This window comes from Schistocerca americana, chromosome 5, assembly GCF_021461395.2.
Source record: "Schistocerca americana isolate TAMUIC-IGC-003095 chromosome 5, iqSchAmer2.1, whole genome shotgun sequence".
In the NCBI taxonomy this organism is placed as follows: domain Eukaryota; kingdom Metazoa; phylum Arthropoda; class Insecta; order Orthoptera; family Acrididae; genus Schistocerca; species Schistocerca americana.
This window is the reverse complement of record NC_060123.1, coordinates 400,809,373-400,833,160: the sequence shown is the minus strand read 5'-3', so window position 1 is coordinate 400,833,160 and position 23,788 is coordinate 400,809,373. Positions and strand designations below refer to the sequence as shown.

The window sequence follows — 23,788 nt, the reverse complement described above, 5'->3', positions numbered from 1 at the left end:
CTCACAATACAGGTATTCACAAAAGACCTGTGGGCCCTGAGAGGGGGGGAATAGAATTTAAAAATTTGTGGAGTAGATGATGAGCCGGAATGAATTTTCATGCTGGACTGTGTGTCGACATAAAATTTTCTGTTAGGTTAAAACTGGGTGCGAGACCTGGATTCAAGCCTGGGAAGTTTGAAAGGTAAGAGACAAGGTACTGGGGGAAGCAAAGAGCTGTGAGGATGGATAGTGATTCGCACTTAGGTAGCTAACTTTGTAGAGGCATAGGTCCCCAGATTTGAACCCAGCACATAGTTTCAGTCTTTTAGGTAATGAGAAATTCTAACACTACATGCAGAAGGCAGTACAGCAATAAATTTTACATAAGTGGGTAGGTTCAAAATAAATAAAAATGAATTTCTTGCGTAAAATTATACTGGGAGCAATATTACTCTTATAATAATTAAGTGACTTACCAGAGTGTATTAGACATACCAGTTGAGAATGATGATGCAGCTACTGAAAAAAGAACAAAAAGGGGAAAATGGTCAGAATTAACAGCACAAAAATAAAATGAAACAGTAAGCAATGAATTGTTTCAAATAACCAGTCTTTCAATTTTTTTTCCTGTATTGTGCTGATCTCAAATCTACAGAATTACTACACACTACATCACTTATTTTATCTACTTTGGATATTGTAAACTCTGTCCACTGTTCTATTTTACCCCTCTACTTCTCCTTTCACCACCAAGGTAATTTCTGGATGCAGTAGCATATGTCCGGCTAATACATTGCTTGTTCTGTTAATGGTTTCCAGACAGGACTTCCGTCATCTACTCTTTTTTTTAAATTTCGTTTAGTATTTTATCTGCATCAAATTTTGGAAAAGAAATGGAAATACAATAAACCAGTTCATAATCTCTTCATAGATTTCACAAAAGCATAAGATTCAGTATTGCAGTCAAAATTTTACAGAACTCTTTTGGAACTTGGAATTCCAAAGAAGCATGTTAGACTTATAGAAGCGAGTTTGAAAAACACAAAAGGTAGAGTACGCATGGGAAAATTGGAGTCTGAAGAATTTGTAATAAAGAACGGACTTAAGCAGGGAGATGCCCTGTCTCCACTACTCAGCAAATGCGAATGCGTTAATCAAGGCTAGTGAAGATGTAGGTCTAAGCATAAGTGAAGACAAAACTAAATATCTGGTTACTACTAGAATGCCAACAGCAGTAGATCAGTAAATGTTAAGAGTTGGAGACATGCAGTTTGAAAAAGTGAACACATTTAAGTATCTGGGCGTGGACATCACTTCGAGAAATGAGATTGAATCTGAACTGAAGACGAGATTACGGGCAGGAAATGCGTCCTACTTCTCACTGAATAGATTGCTTTCATCACGGATATTGTCTAGGAACGCAAAGATTAGAATATACAAAACTATTATTCTACCAGTTATGCTGTATGGGTGTGAGACTTGGTCTCTCATTGTGCAAAATGAAAAGCTGTTTCGAGTATTTGAAAACAAAATTTTGAGGAAAATTTTTGGAGCAAAAAGGGATGACATTGTCAGAGAGTGACGAAAACTGCATAACGAAGAGGTTCACGAACTCTATTCAAGCCCTGACATAATCAGTATTATTAAATCATGTAGGCTGCGATGGGCGGGTCACATAGCTCGAATGGATGAGGCCAGGGCAGTGCGCACAGTACTGGTAGGGCACCTAGAAGGAAAACGTCCTGTGGGGAGGCCGAGGCGTAGATGGGAGGACAATGTGAAGGCTGATTTGAGGAGCCTAGTTATTGAAGGTGAATGGAAGGAAATACCCCAAGACAGGGACAGATGGCGAAAATACGTTGCTGCGGTAATGGACTCTCGAGTCCGGTATGACCAGTAAGTAAGTAAGTAAGTAAGTTAGTATTTTATCTGCCCACTTAATTTTTAAATTTCTTCTATACTGTCACAGTTCAAATGCTTTTGGTTTCTTCTTCACAGATTTCTAATAGTGCACTTTTCAATTCCCTGGAAGAGTGCTCTTATTGAAGAAATCTTCCTTCACATGTGCCAGTCTAACTCCACTACTTTCCTTGGTTAATACATTCTAAGTAATCTTGCTTTCTAGATTGGACAATTCATTCACTTCTTCCACTACAGTGTTCGATGGTTGGACATTAACGGACTAAACAGTGAGGTCATCTATTCCTTAGTCAAGAGGGAGTTTATCTGGAGTAAGTGAGGTCTGCCAAAAATATTAGCGAATTATGGAAGTATGTAGGAATAGTAAAGGCGAGGAACTGAAATCAATGTTGATGCCAGAGCTGAGAAATAATTTAAGGAGTTTTTATGAGTCAGACCAGTGAGGTGGTCAGAGCAGACAAGGGTTCTCTCAGGTCTCATCTGTGGCAAAAGAAATCCCACCTGTATCTGACTTCTTTCACCTCCCCCCCCCCCCCCCCCCCCCATACCTCAGCCAACCTAATTAAGAGCAAAGACAGTAAATGCCTTGTAGCTGGAAGATTCTTAATAGTAAAAATGAGGAAGCTAGAAATATCATGGACATCAGTTGGACTGACTACAATAAAATCAAGTGAGAGAAATAATCAGGTCAATAGATCAGTGGGTCCAAGCAAGTATCCCTGGGGCTTTGCATATGACTTGGGGCCATACAATACCTTAGAACAAAACCCATTTTCACAGTGAAAACAGGGAACCAGCTTAATTGCCCACAAATCGCCTGCCAAAGTGAGAGGCAAGGAATTTAGAAGACCACACTTAGCATGGATAGCCAAGAGGAGGAGGAGGAGGCATTCCAACAGGATGTGAGCTACTATCTGTAAGGCTCCACAACCACAACACGAGGGTAAAATAAACTATGAGTTAATCCGGTATGACTGACACAGAGGTGACATAAGATGGTGGGTCCTTCTGGGAGAAATGGAAGGAGTAGTGTCATGTAGCAGTAGTATCCTAAATAGTGCAGGGTTTATTAGAGGGGACAGTAGCCCACTGAATGTTCCATCTCAGAATGAGGAAAGAACTTACTTCACTTGCAAATCTGCACCTAGGATTGTGCGGTCAACCAAACAGTCAACCAGTTCATTCCCTGGGGTATCCACATAACTTGGGACTCGGATACAGACAACTGAGTCCACAGCATGATTAAGGTCAGAGAGAAGGTCATGAATGGAAACTATCACAGGTTGACAGCAGTAACATTGCTCAATACCCTGTAAAGGGCTCACTGAGTCACTACAAATTAAAATGCTGTGGAGAGAGGTCTGATTAATAAAACATAGGGCTCTCTTAATGGCTATCAGCTCCACTGTGAAAGCACAATCATTTCCTTCCAACAGATTTCTTTTTTTGTCGCGTGGAAGATGTACAAGCATATCACAGCCTATCCAATGTTTCAGAGGTCTCAGTGAAAATGACGGTTCACATTGATAAGCCTGAAGAATCTAAAAAAGGAAGAGCTGCCAAAAAGTTGGTCAGTTGGTTTGTAGATTAAAGGGACTAAACTGCAAGATTATCAGTCCCTTTTTTCTTAGTCACACAGGTCTCGGATGAAAACCATACCCCAAAAGAATGCTACCACCTGAGATCAGAGGAAGGAACAAAATGCGTAAAACTGTGTGTGTAAGCACATTGAAGCAGAAAAAGAAAGTATCAAGTCAAAATGGGAAACATTAACTAAAAGAAAAAAAAGTGGCACAAGGTATTACAACAATATAGCAGACTGTGTTAGCAGGCTGATAGCAGGAATAAGAAAGGATGAATGAGCCACTCTGAAACACACTAAAATCGCCAGCCTAAAAACACAAGGCAAGAGAAACAGAGATGGCCTGAAAGATGAGGATAGGGCACCCACCCTTAAACAGAATGATAAAAACCCCCTTCACGGATAAAACTTAAAACTATGTTAGCCACTGGTGCATTTTCACTTAAAATCGAAGGATGCACATCAGGGAGATTGCAAGTCCACCGCAGGGTGGCTACATCTGGACAATCCAACAAGATGTAGAGCACTGTCAAGTGTGAACCACAGTGACACTGAGGTGAGTCTCGCAATGTTGGAAGTAACAGAGTCAACCAAGTATGGCCAATGCAGAGCCGGCAAAGGCTAATGGCTTCCTTGTGAGAGGCTCATATGGAAGACCTCCACACATTCGTCGTCTCCTTTATCATACATAACTTATCCGGCAAAGTCAGGGAGTGCTATTCTATACTCCAGAGCCCAAAAATGTTGCAGCAGAAAACCAATCGAAAATCAGATTCCGGTAAGCCGATGTCCAGACTCTGATTACAAATAGCCTCTTTGGCTAGCCTGTCAGCTAGTTCATTTCCCAGGGTTCCGACGTGTCCCGGGGTCCATAAGAAGTCCACAGGACTTCCATATTGTTCGAGGATGTAAATGGACTCTTGGATGGTCATTACCACGGGATGGTGAGGATAGCATTGGTTGGGAGCTTTTAAAGCATTCTAGGAGTCGCTACAAATGAGGAAGGACTCCCTGGCGCAGGAAAGGATATACTCAACAGCACGAGATGGTTACCAGCTCTGCATTGAAAACACTGCAGCCATATGGCAAGAAGAGCAAGTCATTGTGTCCTGGATGAGCATAAGCAAACTCCATGTAATCATCAACCATCAAGTCATCTGTGTAAACTACCTCTGAATGCTGGGATGCATCAAGAATAGAGAGAAATAGGCAGCGGAGGCTGCAGGATGAACTGAGGCTTTTGGAACTTGCGATTGGTCCAGACAAAGCTGTGGTCAAGGTACGCACTACGGAGGTGTATGTGAGTGGAGCCGGAGGTGAGATGGCAGAGGGATAAGGGACCGGACACAGACTGCAATTTTATCCCTGAACTGGGCTGTCATTGCAGGAGATGGATCACCGTGTTAGGGAAAAGTAGATGGTGATTTGTATGTTTAGGCAAGCTGTCCATGTGAGAGAGCCCTGTGGGACCCTATTGTCTTGGACATGGTGGGACCTGAGTGAAGCACAGACTAACTCTGAAGGTGAGGAGCCTAAAGAAGTTCTGTATAAAAATCACGAGTTGGACTGGAGACTCCAACTCATTTAATGTAATGAGGACGTGGTGTTGCCAAGTCGTGTCATAGGCTTTTGTCAGATCAAAAAAGATGGCAGTGCGGTGACGACAGTGGGAAAAGGCTATTCGGATGGCAGACTCCATAGTAAGTTGTCGGTGGTGAACTGACCTTCGCGGAAACCAGCCTGATGGGGAGCCAGAAGGCTCTGAGACTCACAGGGCCAACACAACCATCTGCTCACCATATGTTTGAGCAGCTTGCACAGAAGGTTGCTGTGGCTAGCAGGGTCTTAACAGGTTTTACCACTGGAACAATGATACTTTCTCGCCACTGAAGTGAGAATTTGCCATCGCTCCAGATGCAACTGAAGATGGTAAGGATGTGATGCTGGTAATCCGCTGATAAATGTTTAATCATTTGGGGGTGGACGTGGTCTAGCACAGAGTTTGTGTCAGGACAATGTGCAAGGGCATATTCACCAAACAGAGTACTGTATGGTTCAAGATGTCATGTAATAAAAGATAAGCACTTTTCTTCCACCCACTGTTTTAGGGTACAAAAGATGGCATGGTCTCAGATGCAGAGATTCGATCATAAGGCTCAGCAAAATGCTCTGCGATTGTATCTGGATCGGTACAGATAGCTCCATTTAAGGAAATCCCAAATATACCAGCAGGTGTCTGATATCCATAAAGGCGCCTGATCTTAGTCCAAACCTTTGTGTTCCGATGGTGGAGATGTACCATCTACAACACTCCCACTTCCATCTTCTGATTATTTGACAGACCCAGGCACAAAGCCGTTTGAAGGCAATGAGGTGCTCCATTGGTGGGTGCCACTTATGATGTTTGAGAGCCCACTATGCTCTATAATGGCCACAGTGATATCCGGTGACCACCAATGCAATGTCTTCTGCCAGGGGCCACCTGAGGAACAAAGGGTTGCCGATTCAGCTGCAGAAGCAATGGCTGTAGTAACATTGTGGATTGCCACATCGATGTTACCAAGGAATGGAGATTCAATGGCAATAGTAGAGGCGAGAGCAGAAAGTGGTCACTACAACACAAGTCATCGTGAGCTCTGCGCAGTGTACAGATGGTAGAAGGCCAGGACTATGAACAGGGATCAATGGTCGAGCATGTGCCTCGTAAAATGAGAGGGGGCATCTGTATTTAGGAGGCAAAGATCAAATTGAGTTAGTAGATGCTCAAATCTTCACCATGGCCAGGGTTGTGGGTCCTGAAATGACACAAAAGTAGGGTAGGTGGGGTGGGGTTGAGAAATTAGTGCAGCCAATACATTTTGTGTACCTCACTATCAGCAGGAAGGTAGATGTTGGAGGTGGTGATTTGCTGTGTTGTCCTCACCCTGAGAGCCACAGCTTCTAGGTGTGACTGAGGGGCCGCTGGTAAGGGGCAAAGGTAAGGGGACATACCTGACATCCTGTTACAGACATTATTATTTTTGTAATACCCCTGATAGCCATGAAGAGCAGGGGTTTGCACTCCTGAAAAACAGAAAGCAAACGTAATGCTTAAGGGAGGACGTTGATGAAATCTACCAAAAATTTTAATTTTCAATTTATTTTTTATTTGTTAATACAACTCATGGACAATAAGTTCCCAAAGTTTCAATGTTGAAATCGCATCCAAAGTGCCTGAAAGTTAATTAAAAGTGTGACGCAGCCTCCCTGCCACGCCCACGTTTTGAAGCAGCACTTCAATTCCAGCTCAGTGAACAATGATTCTGTGTATTCAACCAAACGTGTGTGGGATACATCTACAAGGCTGTGATACATACTCTTTGGTTTTATAGATCATCTTTGTCTCTGTTCTGTATCTTATATACAATAACAAACTAGCTGCATCATTTATGACGAAGCAATTCTTTTTTTGCTTTGTGATACTGATGGAGATTTATACAAGTGTTTGATTCTTTCTTCATTCAGTTATGCCACGATCACAAAGAGAGTATAAAAAACTGGATAAACTGCATTTGAATAAGTTAGTGAATGGAAGATGTGAGAAACGACGACAAACCAGCAATGAGGCTACATCGCTGCAGCTGAAAATTCAGTTGAAGACCTGGTAAATGAAAGAAGACAGACAACAAGAAACCAGAAGAGCAACCTTGAAGGGAAAGACGACCCAGAGTACAAATGTGATGCCTTCTGAAGAAGTGACATAAGGAAAGAAGTTAAGTTGAACTTTTAATTGCGTTTCCTGAAAAGTTTGTTTTTTAAAGTTTATGTACCTTTTTCTCAGATTCTATGAATGCTAGAATTATGAAATTTTGTACACATATTTCTGTAAAGCTATTAAACATTGCCTCACGAGCAAATTTTGAAATTCTGATTGCAAGCTGAGATATGGGGCAAAGTGCTTGAAATTTTGCATGAATTTAAAACTTTACTTGTGGAATTATAATTAAAAAAATATGAAAATTCTATTTGACCTATTCCAAAAACCTCATGAGAGAAACTTACAACATATAAAGAGATGAAACAGAGAAATTTTTGTAGAACTCCCTTGGATACTTTGAGAAAATGGAACATACATTTTTTTTAAAATTAAACTTGAAATTTCATTTAAAAAAAAGTTGAATATATATAATCATATATGTAAATGTCCTACCCCCATGAATCATGGACCTTGTCATTGGTGGGGAGGCTTGCGTGCCTCAGCAATACAGATGGCCGTACCGTAGGTGCAACCACAACGGAGGGGTATCTGTTGAGAGGCCTCCTGAAGAGGGGCAGCAGCCTTTTTTCAGTAGTTGCAGGGGCAACAGTCTGGATGATTGACTGATCTGGCTTTGCAACACTAACCAAAACGGCCTTGCTGTGCTGGTACTGCGAACGGCTGAAAGCAAGGGGAAACTACAGCCGTAATTTTTCCCGAGGGCATGCAGCATTACTGTATGGTTAAATGATGATGGCATCCTCTTGGGTAAAATATTCCGGAGGTAAAATAGTCCCTCATTCGGATCTCCGGATGGAGACTACTCAGGAGAACGTCGTTATCAGGAGAAAGAAAACTGGCGTTCTATGGATCGGAGCATGGAATGTCAGATCCCTTAATCGGGCAGGTAGGTTAGAAAATTTAAAAAGGGAAATGGATAGGTTGAAGTCAGATATAGTGGGAATTAGCGAAGTTTGGTGGCAGGAGGAACAAGACTTTTGGTCAGGTGAATACAGGGTTATAAACACAAATCAAATAGGGGTAATGCAGGAGTAGGTTTAATAATGAATAAAAAATTGGAGCGCGGGTAAGCTACTACCAACAGCATAGTGAACGCATTATTGTGGCCAAGATAGACATGATGCCCATGCCTACCACAGTAGTACAAGTTTATATGCCAACTAGCTCTGCAGATGATGATGAAATGTAAGATGAGATAAAAGAAATTATTCAGGTAGTGAAGGGAGATGAAAATTTAATAGTCATGGGTTACTGGAATTCAACAGTAGGAAAAGGAAGAGAAGGAAACGTAGTAGGTGAATACGGACTGGGGCTAAGAAGTGAAAGAGGAAGCCACCTGGTAGACTTTTGCACAGAACATAACTTAATAATAGCTAACACTTAGTTCAAGAATCATACAAGAAGGTTGTATGCATGGAAGAATCCTGGAGATACTAGAAGATATCAGATAGATTATATAATGGTAAGACAGAGATTTAGGAACCAGGTTTTAAATTGTAAGACATTTCCAGAGGCAGATGTGGACTCTGACCACAATCTATTGGTTATGAACTGTAGATTCAAACTGAAGAAACTGCAAAAAGGTGGGAATTTAAGGAGATGGGACCTGGATAAACTGACTAAACCAGAGGTTGTACAGAGTTTCAGGGAGAGCATAAGGCAACAATTGACAGGAACGGGGGAAAGAAATACAGTAGAAGAAGAATGGGTAGCTCTGAGGGATGAAGTAGAGAAGGCAGCAGAGGATCAAGTAGGTAAAAAGACAAGGGCTAGTAGAAATCCTTGGATAACAGAAGAAATATTGAACTTAATTGATGAAAGGAGAAAATATAAAAATGCAGTAAATGAAGCAGGCAAAAAGGAATAATGAGATGAAAAATGAAATCGACAGGAAGTGCAAAATGGCTAAGCAGGGATGGGTAGAGGACAAATGTAAGGATGTAGAGGCTTATCTCACCAGGGGTAAGATAGATACTGCCTACAGGAAAATTAAAGAGACCTTTGGAGAAAAGAGAGCCACTTGTATGAATATCAAGAGCTCAGATGGAAACCCAGTTCTAAGCAAAGAAGGGAAAGCAGAAAGGTAGGAGTATATAGAGGGTATATACAAGGGCGATGTACTTGAGGACAATATTATGGAAATGGAAGAGGATGTAGATGAAGATGAAATGGGAGATAAGATACTGCGTGAAGAGTTTGACAGAGCACTGAAAGACCTGAGTCGAAACAAGGCCCCGGGAGAAGACAACATTCCATTAGAACTACTGACTGCCTTGGGAGAGCCAGTCCTGACAAAACTCTACCATCTGGTGAGCAAGATGTATGAGACAGGCGAAATACCCTCAGACTTCAAGAAGAATATAATAATTCCAATCCCAAAGAAAGCAGGTGTTGACAGATGTGAAAATTACCGAACTATCAGTTTAAAAAGTCACAGCTGCAAAATACTAACGCGAATTCTTTACAGACGAATGGAAAAGCTGGTAGAAGCTGACCTCGGCGAAGATCAGTTTGGATTCCGCAGAAATGTTGGAACACATGAGGCAATACTGACCCTACGACTTATCTTAGAAAATAGATTAAGGAAAGGCAAACCTACATTTCTAGCATTTGTAGACTTACAGAAAACTTTTGACAATGTTGACTGGAATACTCTCTTTCAAATTCTAAAGGTGGCAGGGGTAAAATACAGGGAGCGAAAGGCTATTTACAATTTGTACAGAAACCAGATAGCAGTTATAAGAGTCGAGGGGCATGAAAGGGAAGCAGTGGTTGGGAAGGGAGTGAGACAACGTTGTAGCCTCTCCCTGATGCTATCCAATCTGTATATTGAGCAAGCAGTAAAGGAAATAAAAGAGAAGTTCAGACAGAGTAGGCATTAAAATCCATGGAGAAGAAATAAAAACGTTGAGGTTCGCCGATGACATTGTAATTCTGTCAGAGACAGCAAAGGACTTGGAAGAGCAGTTGAATGGAATGGACAGTGTCTTGAAAGGAGGATATAAGATGAACATCAACAAAAGCAAAACGAGGATAATGGAATGTAGTCGAATTAAGTCGGGTGACGATGAGGGAATTAGATTATAAAATAAGACACTTAAAGTAGTAAAGGAGTTTTGCTATTTGGGGAGCAAAATAACTGATGATGGTTGAAGTAGAGAGGATATAAAATGTAGACTGGCAATGGTAAGGAAAGCGTTTCTGAAGAAGAAAAATTTGTTAACATCGAGTTTAGATTTAAATGTCAGGAAGTCGTTTCTGAAAGTATTTGTATGGAGTGTAGCCATGTATGGAAGTGAAATATGGACGATAAATAGTTTGGACAAGAAGAGAATAGAAGCTTTCAAAATGTGGTGTTACAGAAGAATGCTGAAGATTAGATGGGTAGATCACACAACTAATGCGGAGGTGTTGAATAGGATTGGGGAGGAGAGAAGTTTGTGGCACAACTTGACTAGAAGAAGGGATCGGTTGGTAGGACATGTTCTGAGGCATCAAGGGTTCACAAATTTAGCATTGGGGGGCAGCGTGGAGTGTAAAAATCTTAGAGGTAGACCAAGAGATGAATACACTAAGAAGATTCAGAAGGATGTAGGTTGCAGTAGGTAGCGGGAGATGAAGAAGCTTGCACAGGATAGAGTAACATGGAGAGCTGCATCAAACCAGTCTCAGGACTGAAGACGACAACAACAACAATATATGTAAATGTGTTACTGTCAAGTAAAGCGTGGTACAAAATTTCAATGCCATATCTCCAAAACTGGATTTATTGCATTTTTGAAATAGAGTGTTTTTTATCAATGTTTCTCCTTAAGAGCTGTTGTAACTCAGCCAGGTGGGCGAAGAAAACCGGCCCAATCCCACTGGAGGATGACGCTTTCTATAGTATGGAAAGGCATGAAGGGACCAAGAGGGCAGTTCATGCCTCAGGGTCATCTGCGGCCACTGGTTTAGTGCTTGTATCTACGACCATCACTGCTGAGGTGTCAGCGAGACCTAGGTCCTTGGGGGAAGCTAAAATCTCCACCTTGTCCTTAGTCACAGAACTAGTACCGAGTGGTGGTGGTGGTGGTGGTGGAGGACACCCGAGTTTCTTGTTTCTTACCAGTCTGCTACTACATTTTTTTGCCCTCTCGCTTCTCTTTAGGGGCTTGTTGGAAGGGCTTCTCTGAATCTGAAGCAGCTTCACGTACAGATGAATAGCGCGAGGCCCTTTGACCAGCAGCTTGTGGCTCCTTCAGCCAGTGGCTGATGTCCACTATTGCATTTGGGGGGGGGGGGGGGGGGGGGGTTTGGAAGGTACAGTCCCAAGAAACCCCTTCCATGCGAGAAGCAGGAAGCAGTTACTTCTCCAACTGAGGGGAGGGGACTGATGTCCTTGGCATTTGGAGGGGGGGGGGCAGCACTACTCCCAAAGTAAGTGCTTTGGAGTAATGGAAGAAGAAGTGCCCCCAACCACCAATGGAGGGGGGGGGGGGGGATGTAGTCAGGTTGCCCTGAGGGCTCACTGTACGAGGCAGAGACGAGCGAACTATCATCACCAGCAAGGGCGACATCGTCATAGCTGCAGCATAGGAGGATATCAATCGAATGGGGTTCAACTAGTCATATTTCTTTTTGACCTTTTGGTAAGTCAGCCTGTCCAGGGTCCTGTACTCCATACATCCACAATCTCCACATATGGCACTGGAATTGCACCATGAAGACATGTGCCCAAATTTCCAGCACTTAAAGCACCGCATAGGGGAAGGACATACGGTTTTACGTCACCTTGGTATACCATTACCTTCACCTTTTCTGGCAACAAGTCATCCTCAAAGGCAAAGATGAAGACGGTGGTAGCAACTCTTATTACCTTTCGGTCCCCTACAGACACAGCAGATGAAGTGAATACCCCATCATTATAAATTGGTGTGTAACTCCTCGTCCAACTGCAACAGGTGGTCTCCATGAAACATAACCCCCTGGACCAGGTTTAGGCTTTTATGGGGAGTGCCCAAATGGAAATATCACCCAGTTTGTCACACATGAGCAGCACCCATGACTGGGCTTTGGATGCTGCCTTAATCAGGACTGACCCATTTCTCATTCCGGATAGTACTGCCACATTCCCAAACTTATCTTCCAGATTTTCAATAAAAAATAGAGGCTTTGTAGCCAGAAAGGAGAAAACTAAATATTGAGGCAAATAAGGCCCTCTTGTTTCTGTAGCCCTATGTTCCTCCCATGGTGTAGCTATGGAGGGAAACAATTCGGGGTCATACTTCTCAGCACTGAACCTTAGCCTTTCTTTCTTAGAGACTGCTGGGGCCAATCAGCCACCAACAAAAAATGACCCGGTTGGCTTCACTTCGGGTCATTCGCCCTGATGCCATCCACTCCAATCAGGGGCTCTCCCCAGGGATGCCACCCAGCCACAGCAAAGGCCACTTGGCATAACGTCTGTTGTCAGGAGTCCTGATGCTCCAAGAGGACAGGCATCTACTCCTTGGCATACGTGGGGAGTTTGCAGCTCAGGCATCAGCAGTGCGATCCCTGTGTTGTTAAGAGGGCTACAACCAACTGGGTACATGACGACTCCTCCACAACGGACTGGCGGACTGGCTACCACGCTGGATATTGGGTGTGAAAAGATCCATTTTCATCATGTGCGCAGAAGACGACAGTGATCAAGGGATGTAGATTATGCACCCTGTAAAGTGTCCTCACACAAACAGCTGGATTACGGGTGGATATGGAGAGCCATGACAATATTAGGTGCAAATGGTCTCAGCACACAATGGATACATGATGCACCACGTAAGGCGTCCTTTCCCAAATGACATGCACTTCTGTAGAATTTGGAAAGGTGGAAGTCAAACCCTAAAAGGGGACCATAACTGATCAGGTCAAAAAGCAGAAGACTCCTCTCAGTTGCCTCTTATGACAGGCAGGAATATCTCAGGTCTATTCTAGTCCCAAAACCCACAGGGTTAGGGGACGGGGGTGGCATGCCAAAAGGTCATGGGAACAACAACTTTAGGTACTTGAAATAGATTGGTCCTAATTCATGGTCTGTTTGCTAACTGAGGGGGGTATGAAGGAAAACAAAAGGAGCACATTCTTAGGATGACAGACAGAGCATGGCAGAGACCCTCGAACTGCATTCTAACCAGTAATCCTGCCTGAGGGTGGGTGTCAGGGGTCAATGCCCCTCACATAGAAAATTATAAGTTGCATGATTAGGAAATTGTCCGGTTGGTAATTGCATAAGTCAGCAAGAGTCAGTACCATCAGAAATGAAGAGGGATTATCTGTGCTTTGGTAATATGACTATCTACAGGACTAGTCCAGAAGCCGCCAATGGTGGACTGGATCCAGCAATTTCAAAGCTGCAGATGCTACTGAGTCATAAACCTGGAAACCAAAGTTTTACTGGGATGAGACCCTGGCCAAGTAAATATTGAGGAGAGTACAGTTATCTGCACCCCAAGAGGTGTGGGCAAGGCTGTGGAGAGAATTATGTTTTCACATGCAGCTAAACTTCAGTCGATGAATACCGGCAGCCATGTCAGCCTTTTATGAAAGAGCAGCCCTGAAAGTTCAGACTGTGCAGCAATGCCCAATTGCCGGGTACCCAGAATTCTAAGTGAGGACGGACTGTAGTGTGATGGTAGAAATGCAAGACCTTTTTTTTTCCCCCACAAGAGACAAATGGAAGTTACAGGAAAGTGTCCAAGCAGAGGCCTTTCAGGTGGCACTCTAGCTGCCATTCAGCCATGGTTACAGACTGGGAGCTGTACCAAACACAGAAGTAGTCGACATTCAACATGGTGGTTAGCAGTGGTCTGATGGAGGTCACTAGCCCATTGATAGTGGTAAGGATGAATTTAACATTCAGCATGGAGTCCTGCAGGACACCGTTCTTTTGGACTCAGTAAGAGCTGAATGATGTACCAACTTTAACCCAAAACAAGTGGTGGGATTAAAATTTATGAATAAAAATCAGTAGGGACCCTCAAAAGCCCCTATTATGGAGGGTAAGTAAATGTGATGGGGCCAAGCAGTGTTGCATGCCTAACATAGCTAAAAAGAGATTGCAATGAAGTACTGGCATTTAAAAACAGGTAGCTGGATTGCTGTTTACAACCTAAGCTGATGGTTGTGGACCATCCCTCCCAGAAACGACACTGACATGGGGGGGGGGGGGGGGGGGGGAAAGGTCCATTGATTCAAAGACCCAGCATAGTTGTTGGGCTACAATCCTTTCAAGCAGTTCAGTGATAACTGATTGGTAGCTTTCATGAATGTTGGTCTTTTGCCTGGTTTAAGGTTTGGGACCATGATATTATCTGCCACTGCAAAGGGGAAGTGCCTACTAGCCAAATGTTGTTGAAGACCCTGAGCAGATGGAACCTGCAACAGTCAGATGTTGGATCACTTAATTATGCAGGTACCTAATCAAGGCTGATGGCTGTATTCATGACAGCTCAAGAGCCTGAAGCAGTTCCCAGTCAGTGGTGGCTCACCCGATTACGCAGGTACCGAACCAGGACCAGGGGCCACATTCATGACAGCTCAAGAGCCTGAAGCAGTTCCCAGTCAGTGAAAGACAGGGAAATGTCTTCAATTTATCATTAACACATTCCCAAGATGGAGACATAGCACTCCATATGTTCTTTCTCACAGTGTTTAATTAGATAACGAGCCTTATTACAAAGAAGCTTAAAAGCAAGGATGGTGGTTGTGAAGGATGTTGTTTGAGATTTGCAGGGCCTTTCAATGATCCTCTATAGCTCTCCGAATATCTTTGGTCCATCATGGCATCAGTGGGTGGCAGTAGGGGCCTGTAGAAAGATGAATTGTAGTTCCAGTGGTGCAAGTAATCACCCCAGAGAGATATCTCACAACCTCGTCAATGCAATGTGACAGACAGAGGGCAAAGGTGACAGCAGAGGTATAAAACTGCCAGTTGGGCCTTTGAAATGCCCAATGTGATAATTGGTCCATTGGGCAGTGACATGGAAGTGACAGGGTCACTGGAAAGTGATCACTGTTGCAAGACCATTGTCGATGTGACTAAAGTAGTGAAGCCATGCAATTGAGGTAAGAGATTGTAAAGTCAATAGCCAAAAAGGTACTACAGGCATTCTGAAGTAGGTAGATTACCGTCATTGAGGAGAGACAGATCAAGATTGGACAGAAGTTGATCAATCAGAAAGCCCCTACCAGACGAAGGTCGTGCTTCCCTATAGAGAGTGGTGTGAACTGAAAGCCCCAAAAAAGGAGAAAAGAGGGGAAAGTAGTTGGATTAATGTGGACAACTCAGTATATGTAAGTAGCTTGCCTGGAGGTAAATAAATATTGCACATGGTGATCATTGAGATGTTTTGCACCTGTGCCACTAGCGCTTCCAACATGCAATGAAGAGTAATCCATTCACAGATGAAATTTGTACAAACCAATGTACAACCCCTTCCAGATGCCTCCTCTGAGCCAGCAGGGTACTGAAAGAATGCAAAATAACCACAGAGTGTTGTGTAATGGTTATCAGTGAAGCATATTTCTTGAAGAGTAATGTAAATTGCAGACGAGAAGGAAATAAGGTGGTATAGTTCCAGCTTGTGACAGTAATATCCATTGTAGCTCCATTGGATCACCACAGTGAGGAAGTCCTGGTTAGATTTGAAGGGGCCAGGATCACTGTGCCACCAGTGAGGGGTGGATCATCATCAATTCGGCATCCAACGATGTGGGGGAATGCATCTCCAGTGCCAATGGGGTAGCCATCTCCCAAGATTTCTTCTTCTTCTTCTTCTCCTCCTCCTCCTCCTCTTTCACAAAGATGGGTGTCAGGTTTGTGAGAGCTTATCTGCTGTCGTGGGTTATGAACAGAAGAAGAGCGAGCAGCCTTGAGATCCACTGTCTGTGGCTCCTGCAGCCACTGGATGGTGTAGGGTCTCTGATCTGTGGATTTCCAGGGAGAAGTTCCTAAGGGGGAGGGGAGGGGCTGTGACAGGCAGACGTTTCTCCAGCTGTTTGAAGGGAATGATTACTGAGGATAGTGCCACAGGAACCATGTGACAAGTGGCCCCCATGGTCAAGTTAATAGGTGTGACTATTGGATCTCAATGTTGAGGGAGTAAACATGCCAGATACTGCTGATGACCTGGAAATAGTAACGATGAAGGTCATTGTCACAGATTGGATTCAATCAATAATCTTTTTTTCCATTCTTCAAGTGACCTTCAGTTCCTGAATTTTGCATTTCTCAAATATGTTAGCACATTTATGGGATTGGGGAGGAAAGGGTAGTCGTTTCCACAATTGACACAGGCTGGTTACAGCAAACCTCAGAGCACTCCATCTGCATGGAGAGTCAACTGAATGGCAGTCGTCCTCATCACTTGCTACCCACATGGCTCAGTCTCAGTCAATAGTGAGTGAGCACTGAGAGTGCAAGTAATGGGCCAATTCCACCCAACTGGGTAAGGAATGTTATAACAGTGTTAGACATGTGAAAGAGCATCAAAACTCCAATCAATCAAATTTCTAGGCCTTTGCACACCCATTTGATGTGTGTGCTGTGTCATCAAGTGAGACGGTGTTGGTCATCTTCGCTAACTTTTCTGCACAGTTTATTCATCCTCTCTGTCACACACAGTAGCTGAGAACACCACACAGATCGGGCACACACTTGCAGTGATCTAGCACCCATGGTGGATGTTTGTGAAGTGGCTAGCCAAAGTCCCCACAATCTGGGTCACAGGTACATCAAGAAGACTTCTGACTTAAGTGCTCGCACTTAAAACACCAAACTGGGGGTGAATAATACACTTCACATCACAGCAGTAATGTGATTTTTACCTCTTATGCAAATGAATCCTTGTCAAAAGCGAGGATGAATACGCCAGTTCTATCTGGCAGGTCTGAAAGTACACAGCATATGAAAAGGCTCCCTCACCTCTATATGGGTTTGTGTCATTTTTTTGTCTGCCTGGCACTAGGTCCCAGTGAAACATTAAGCCCTTATGGTGTGTGATGGCAACAGGTATATCACCAAGTTGTTTACAGGATAGTAACACTTGCCACTGGGTAGGATTTGGTGTCTTAACCACCTCATAACTTGCTAAGGAAAGGGAATTAACCATACAAGTTTAAACTATTCTCCATAAAAAAAACATAGGTCTAGCAGAGAGAAAATACAATATTTAGGTTAAAAAAAATGAACTGGGGGAGGGGGGGGGGGGGGGGGAATAACTGTCTGCATGCTGCTTTGTTTTGTTTTGCTGGCAGGACGTAGCCACGTATGGCACTGAACTGGAGTCTATCCGAAGAGACTGCTAGGGCCTCACAGCCACCTGCCGATAACTCTGGTCCCTTCAGGACAGGAAATGTCTGTTACAATGGAGCCTATTCTGAGTGAGGGCTCTCCCAATGGATGCCACCCAGCGAGAGCAAAGGTCACCTGGCATGACAGCCAGTGCCATATCCTGGTACCACCAAAGGCAGCCCCTGCTCCTTGGGATGCACATGGAGGTGACAGATTGGATACAAATCCTTGTGTGGTCATGGAACTAACACCATAGAGGTACCTGACAACCCCTCGCCCCATGTGGACTGGCTACCATTTGGGTATAGGCCAACATCCCCCACACAATTAGTAAAAAAAAAATTGAAAAGGTGGGGAAAGAATACAGATGTGCAGACTAAAGAAAAGTTAACTAAAATATGTGGAGTGAAATAAAGTTAACAAAGTAAGAAAAACCATACTCGGCATCCTATGAGCAAGCTAGGTTGTCAGCAGGGAATATGTCAAAGAATAAATAAGAGAAAAGAGCAAAATTGCAGCACAGGGAAGTAAGCACTGCAATTGACACACACACACACACACACACACACACACACACACACACACACAATTTCCACAAAAAGCCTAATGACACTAACGGGACAAGCGCGGGAAATGGGGTGTTTTTGGGTGGGGAGCAATATAAATATAAACAAATTTAGACACCCACCGCCATACAAAACCACACAAAATGACGAAAAAAACCGACATCACAAAATTCCCCAAATACCACTAAACACAATATCATCTGGAATCGGACAATTCCCTTGACCTATAAAGCTCAAGAGCAGATCCCGATCCCATAAATTAGGATCAAACACTTCCCTTGGCCTATATAGCTCAAAAACATCTCCCGACATACACAGCCACACATTGGGATTGAACACTTCCCTTGACCTGCGCACTGTTAATTTTATCCGTCATGTCCATTCCTGATCAAAAACAACAACCGATTAATTTTACTAAAATTACCACATGATACACAGCAAACAACACTAAATTAACTTTCACACAAAATCGTTAACTCACTGAAACAAATTCCACTACAAACACAGCCGACACTAACAATTCTGGATAATGAGCAAAAGCAAACTGAGCCCATAACACCACAAACGAAAATCCTGAACATACCACCAGAGATCACAACAAACCACAACACAACGACATCTACAAACACGCCACAATCACAAACCAAACTCCGCGCCGTTATGACGCCGCACACGACAACACCTTTACGTCACAGGTCAAAGCCGACGCGTGGGATCGAACGCTTCTGTCGACTCTGAACTGTAAGCCTCCTGGGGGTCCACACAGTGTTCTGTAGTTGACATGCTTCTGCACAAGCATGTGGAAGTGTGCTGGAGCACCAATATGTAGTAGCAACAATAATACCCTTCATACTGCCAAAGGCAAAGGAGCAGGGCCTCCCACATAAGCAATGCGATGCCACACCTGTGAGGTGTTGTGGAAAAGCTATTGTCCCACCATGAGGAGGTTGCCAAAAATCCCTGTCCGTCATAACATGGGAATTCTCTGTAGCCCAGAGATGGGTGTTGTGAAGACTGGCAATACCGCCCCTCAGAAAGGTTGGCTCATCTGTGAATGTTATGCAAGACAAATCCCAGCACCATGGTGACCTGAACAACAATCCAGTGGCAAAAACATCACCATAGAGCCAAGTTCATACATAATAAACCCTGCAAATATTTTAAGTGATACATAGATAGTGGCGGATGGGATGGAGAATGTTCCACAATTTAATCTTGTTTACTCCATGCTGGTGGTCCACCTGCCTGGTGCTGATACTGGGGTCATATTCAACAGTGTTCAATGCCTGTTTCTCCAAGGCCTGTTAACGTATGGGGTGGACCCATCTTTCGTAGTTACCAATTTCTGTAAACAAGCCTGTCTCACACAAAATGATGAAACATTATCATAAACACTTTACAGTACAGCTCCTATCGATATGGATGCTTTTCTCAATACAGTCATGCTGCTACCCATCCACTGTTATTTGCCTATCAGAATGTAAAGACCATGATGGGGGTGAGTGGTGTGACCAACAAGTCTACAAACATCCATGAATGTGCAAAGCAACACGATAGAGTAGCAATCCTGTTTCTTTCAATAAAATAATGGGAGACTACACAAACAATGCAGAGGCTCCAATCTAATTAACCTGTCTGACTGTCATTTCCTGTCGGAAATCTTGGCTTTCACTCATTTACACCTTTCCACGAATCCCATCTCGAAAGAGATACCTTTATGGATTAGGACAAGACAAGGAAGAACATTAATAAGCATAAACAGCCACAGCAGCCTACAACTGTAAAGCATATGAACAACAGTTATGACTAGCATTAATCTACTCACATTGACATTTATGAAAATTACACCTAGATAAATAAGTATATATCAGATGCACAGTTGCTACTTTCCACAAGCCACTGCTTTTCCTGTTCTTCCACCCAACTGATGTCTTTACCTACTACTTCATACAAAAATTTAGCATTACTGATTTCAGGCACTATTAGCAGTTTGTAGTCTGTCAAAGTAAAAACATCTATGAGGTAAACATAAGTGGCAGCTAGAATCTACGGATTAACTGAAGCATTCTACACCATTTCACCAACTCACAGCAAAACTTGTCACCACCCAACATAGCACTCAGGTTATACTACAGATCAGTAAGTCAGCATCTCTTACGAATTTGTATTCATGTTGGTTGGCTTTGACAACTCAGAATCAAACTGACATTTTCCAATCTAACCTAGACCCTGGGCTCTTGTGCAGCTCAATCTGTCACCACAACATACATATATAAATGTAATATTGTTGCAAAAGAAATATTGTCAGCATTCCATCCTCTGTGTTTGCACACTTATGAAGCAACACTCCACAATCATTATACTAAGGCGACACAGCCGAAATCTGGTATCTGCAGGTTCAGTTGACTCAACTGACATGAGTGATTAATTATTCTTATCTGTAGCGCAGACCAAGGTGATGATTAGGCTGGATAGTGATAGTTTCCTGAAGCCAACAAAACTGAATACAAAAGATTGATGTTGATAGACTGATCTGCAGTGTAATCTTAGTTCTAGGTTGGTAGTGGCCAACATTCACTTCTTATTAAATACAGTTTTCTCTAGCAATAACGAAATCACATAGTACATTCAACAACATTAAGTTCCACAATGGAAAAACCACCTATTAGTATTTTAATACACACCAGAACAATCAACAACCCCAATTTCATACATATTCCATAACCTTTTCTGTACATATAGAGAAACTTTGAGGTCTTACGGTGATTCACCAACATAAAACCAAAAAAACAGCCTTGTATATTCTGGCACAGGAGGTTGGCAACAAAAGATTACTGTTGACATCCTCGTGTGCAACTACCCTGTTTTCCTTCCATGTCAGTCCAAGTGGTGCAACAATCATCATTTTTAAGAGCATATGCCTAGGTAAAACTGTCCCCCAATCCCGCATTTGTGCCATCCATAATAATCTGTTTTAATGAACATTTTAGTGAGTTTTGAGGGAGGTAGGGGAAAAAGGAAGATAAAGATCCGAGGCCTAGCTGGAGAGAATGAGTTTTCGGATGCGACCACTTTACAGGCATCAAGCAAACATTTCCCTTTAAGTCACTTGCTTAGCATCTTGAAAACATTCAATGTATTATCAGGATACGGATCTGAAATGCACATTTTGAATATGAAGACAGTGTCGTGACTTTTGAACCAACTTTGTTGGTACGGCAAATTCTATGATAATTTTTTTACGGGCGATTAAGAAAACGATAAGGAAAGAAGCCATGCTATTTTCTCCAGTGTGCTTCTTTTGACGCTGGGTGTCTCCGCATACGACAGTTTTATACATTCCTTTACTCTAATTTAGATCCTTCACTCACTCCCTTTCAACTAATTTGATAACGTCCTCCATCACTTCGTGTCCGTCGACAGTTTTTCCATGTAAATATATATGAAACGGTATTGTAACATATGGGCCAATTCCACTGTCTGAAACACCAAATATTGACAGAATGATTACGCTAGCTCTCAACAGACAAACATACGAACCGACGGCTGGCGGGAACTGTGTAGAGAAAAATGCCAGTTGGCTACGTTGCCTTGACGTAACTTTTGCCGCAACACATGTGAACACTAACAGAACATGCAACAAACACTAACCTGCCACTTTTTCTGCCCCCCCCACTCATTGACAACTATACACATTACACATTACACAAGAAGATGCCAAAGATATTACACAAAATCTGACGCACAGTGATTGACGTTTCGACCGTAGAGTATAAATATCTGTGGCGTGAGCATTTGGATGCGCAGAACGAGAATACTGTCCCCAATATCTCCTGCGGCTCAAGTGAACTGATTTTGGGGCGGCGCAGTTTAGCCCGTAATGCGCTTGCCGTATTTTGAGCGTTATTACATCACTGCTACACATAGATCACCTTCAGAAGTACCGTGAAACGTTTTATAGACATCTTGATAATTTTATACCAGGACCTGAAGTTGCCTTAAAGCTGTGAAGATCAATAGTACTGTGCTTTTTCACCACAGTATCATAGCTCAGATTCAATTTATTTGCGATTTTTTGGTAACGGGATAAGAAGTGACAGCCAACAATATTTTTTTAAGTTTCCTATTGCATTTGCTAGTATTGTCGAATCTCTGTTATTAATTACGTCACGGTGACACTATACACGATGCCAAAGTACCAAGAAAAAACAACGCATTTGGAACTATGAAGCTGTTTTTGTAAATAACCTAAGATATGCACCTAACAGAACATGCAACAAACACTAACCTGCCACTTTTTCTGCCCCGCACTCATTGACAACTATACACATAGAGTATAAATATCTGTGGCGTGAGCATTAGGATGCGCAGAACGAGAATACTGTCCCCAATATCTCCTGCGGCTCAAGTGAACTGATTTTGGGGCGGCGCAGTTTAGCCCGTAATGCGCTTGCCGTATTTTGAGCATTATTACATCACTGCTACACATAGATCACCTTCAGAAGTACCGTGAAACGTTTTATAGACATCTTGATAATTTTATGCCAGGACCTGAAGTTGCCTTAAAGCTGTGATCAACAGTACTGTGCTTTTTCACCACAGTATCATAGCTCAGATTCAATTTATTTGCGATTTTTTTGCTAACGGGATAAGAAGTGACAGCCAACAATATTTTTTTAAGTTTCCTTTTGCATTTGCTAGTATTGTCGAATCTCTGTTATTAATTACGTCACGGTGACACTATACACGATGCCGAAGTACCAAGAAAAAACAACGCATTTGGAACTATGAAGCTGTTCTTGTAAATAACCTGATATATGCACCTAACAGAACATGCAACAAACACTAACCTGAAACTTCCTGGCAGATTAAAACTGTGTGCCCGACCGAGACTCGAACTCGGGACCTTTGCCTTTCGCGGAGAAGTGCTCTACCATCTGAGCTACCGAAGCACGACTCACGGCCGGTACTCACAGCTTTACTTCTGCCAGTATCTCGCCTCCTACCTTCCAAACTTTACAGAAGTTCTCCTGCAGAGTGTTGCTGCAGAGTGAAAATCTCATTCTGGAAACACTAACCTGCCACTTTTTCTGCCCCCCACTCATTGACAACTATACACATAGAGTATAAATATCTGTGGCGTGAGCATTTGGATGTGCAGAACGAGAATACTGTCCCCAATATCTCCTGCGGCTCAAGTGAACTGATTTTGGGGCGGCGCAGTTTAGCCCATAATGCGCTTGCCGTATTTTGAGCGTTATTACAACACTGCTACACATAGATCACCTTCAGAAGTATCGTGAAACGTTTTATAGACATCTTGATAATTTTATACCAGGACCTGAAGTTGGCTTAAAGCTGTGAAGATCAATAGTACTGTGCTTTTTCACCACAGTATCATAGCTCAGATTCAATTTATTTGCGATTTTTTGGTAACGGAATAAGAAGTGACAGCCAACAATATTTTTTTAAGTTTCCTATTGCATTTGCTAGTATTGTCGAATCTCTGTTATTAATTACGTCACGGTGACACTATACACGATGCCGAAGTACCAAGAAAAAACAACGCATTTGGAACTATGAAGCTGTTTTTGTAAATAACCTAAGATATGCACCATCTGCTTGTCTACAACTATTTTCAAATTTTCTGCTTTTTGTAGACAAGTAAA

General features: G+C 42.8%; 1 protein-coding gene across 6 annotated transcripts in view; it reads right to left on the bottom strand.

The window, feature by feature from the left end:
• The window catches only part of LOC124615498 (sorting nexin-24-like), an 81,586-nt gene extending 58,346 nt beyond the window's left edge, over nucleotides 1–23,240 (bottom strand). Inside the window, exons 1-2 of one of the 6 annotated variants that reach the window (XM_047143445.1) lie at nucleotides 23,198–23,240; nucleotides 459–501 (exon numbers count right to left, since the gene is read on the bottom strand). The gene's annotated coding sequence lies outside the window, so the exon portion shown is untranslated. Of the gene's footprint in view, nucleotides 1–458; nucleotides 502–21,659; nucleotides 21,867–23,197 lie in introns of those variants that run through there. The other 5 variants (XM_047143444.1, XM_047143447.1, XM_047143443.1 and 2 more) reach the window with 5 other exon arrangements.
• Nucleotides 23,241–23,788: the final 548 nt, after the last annotated feature.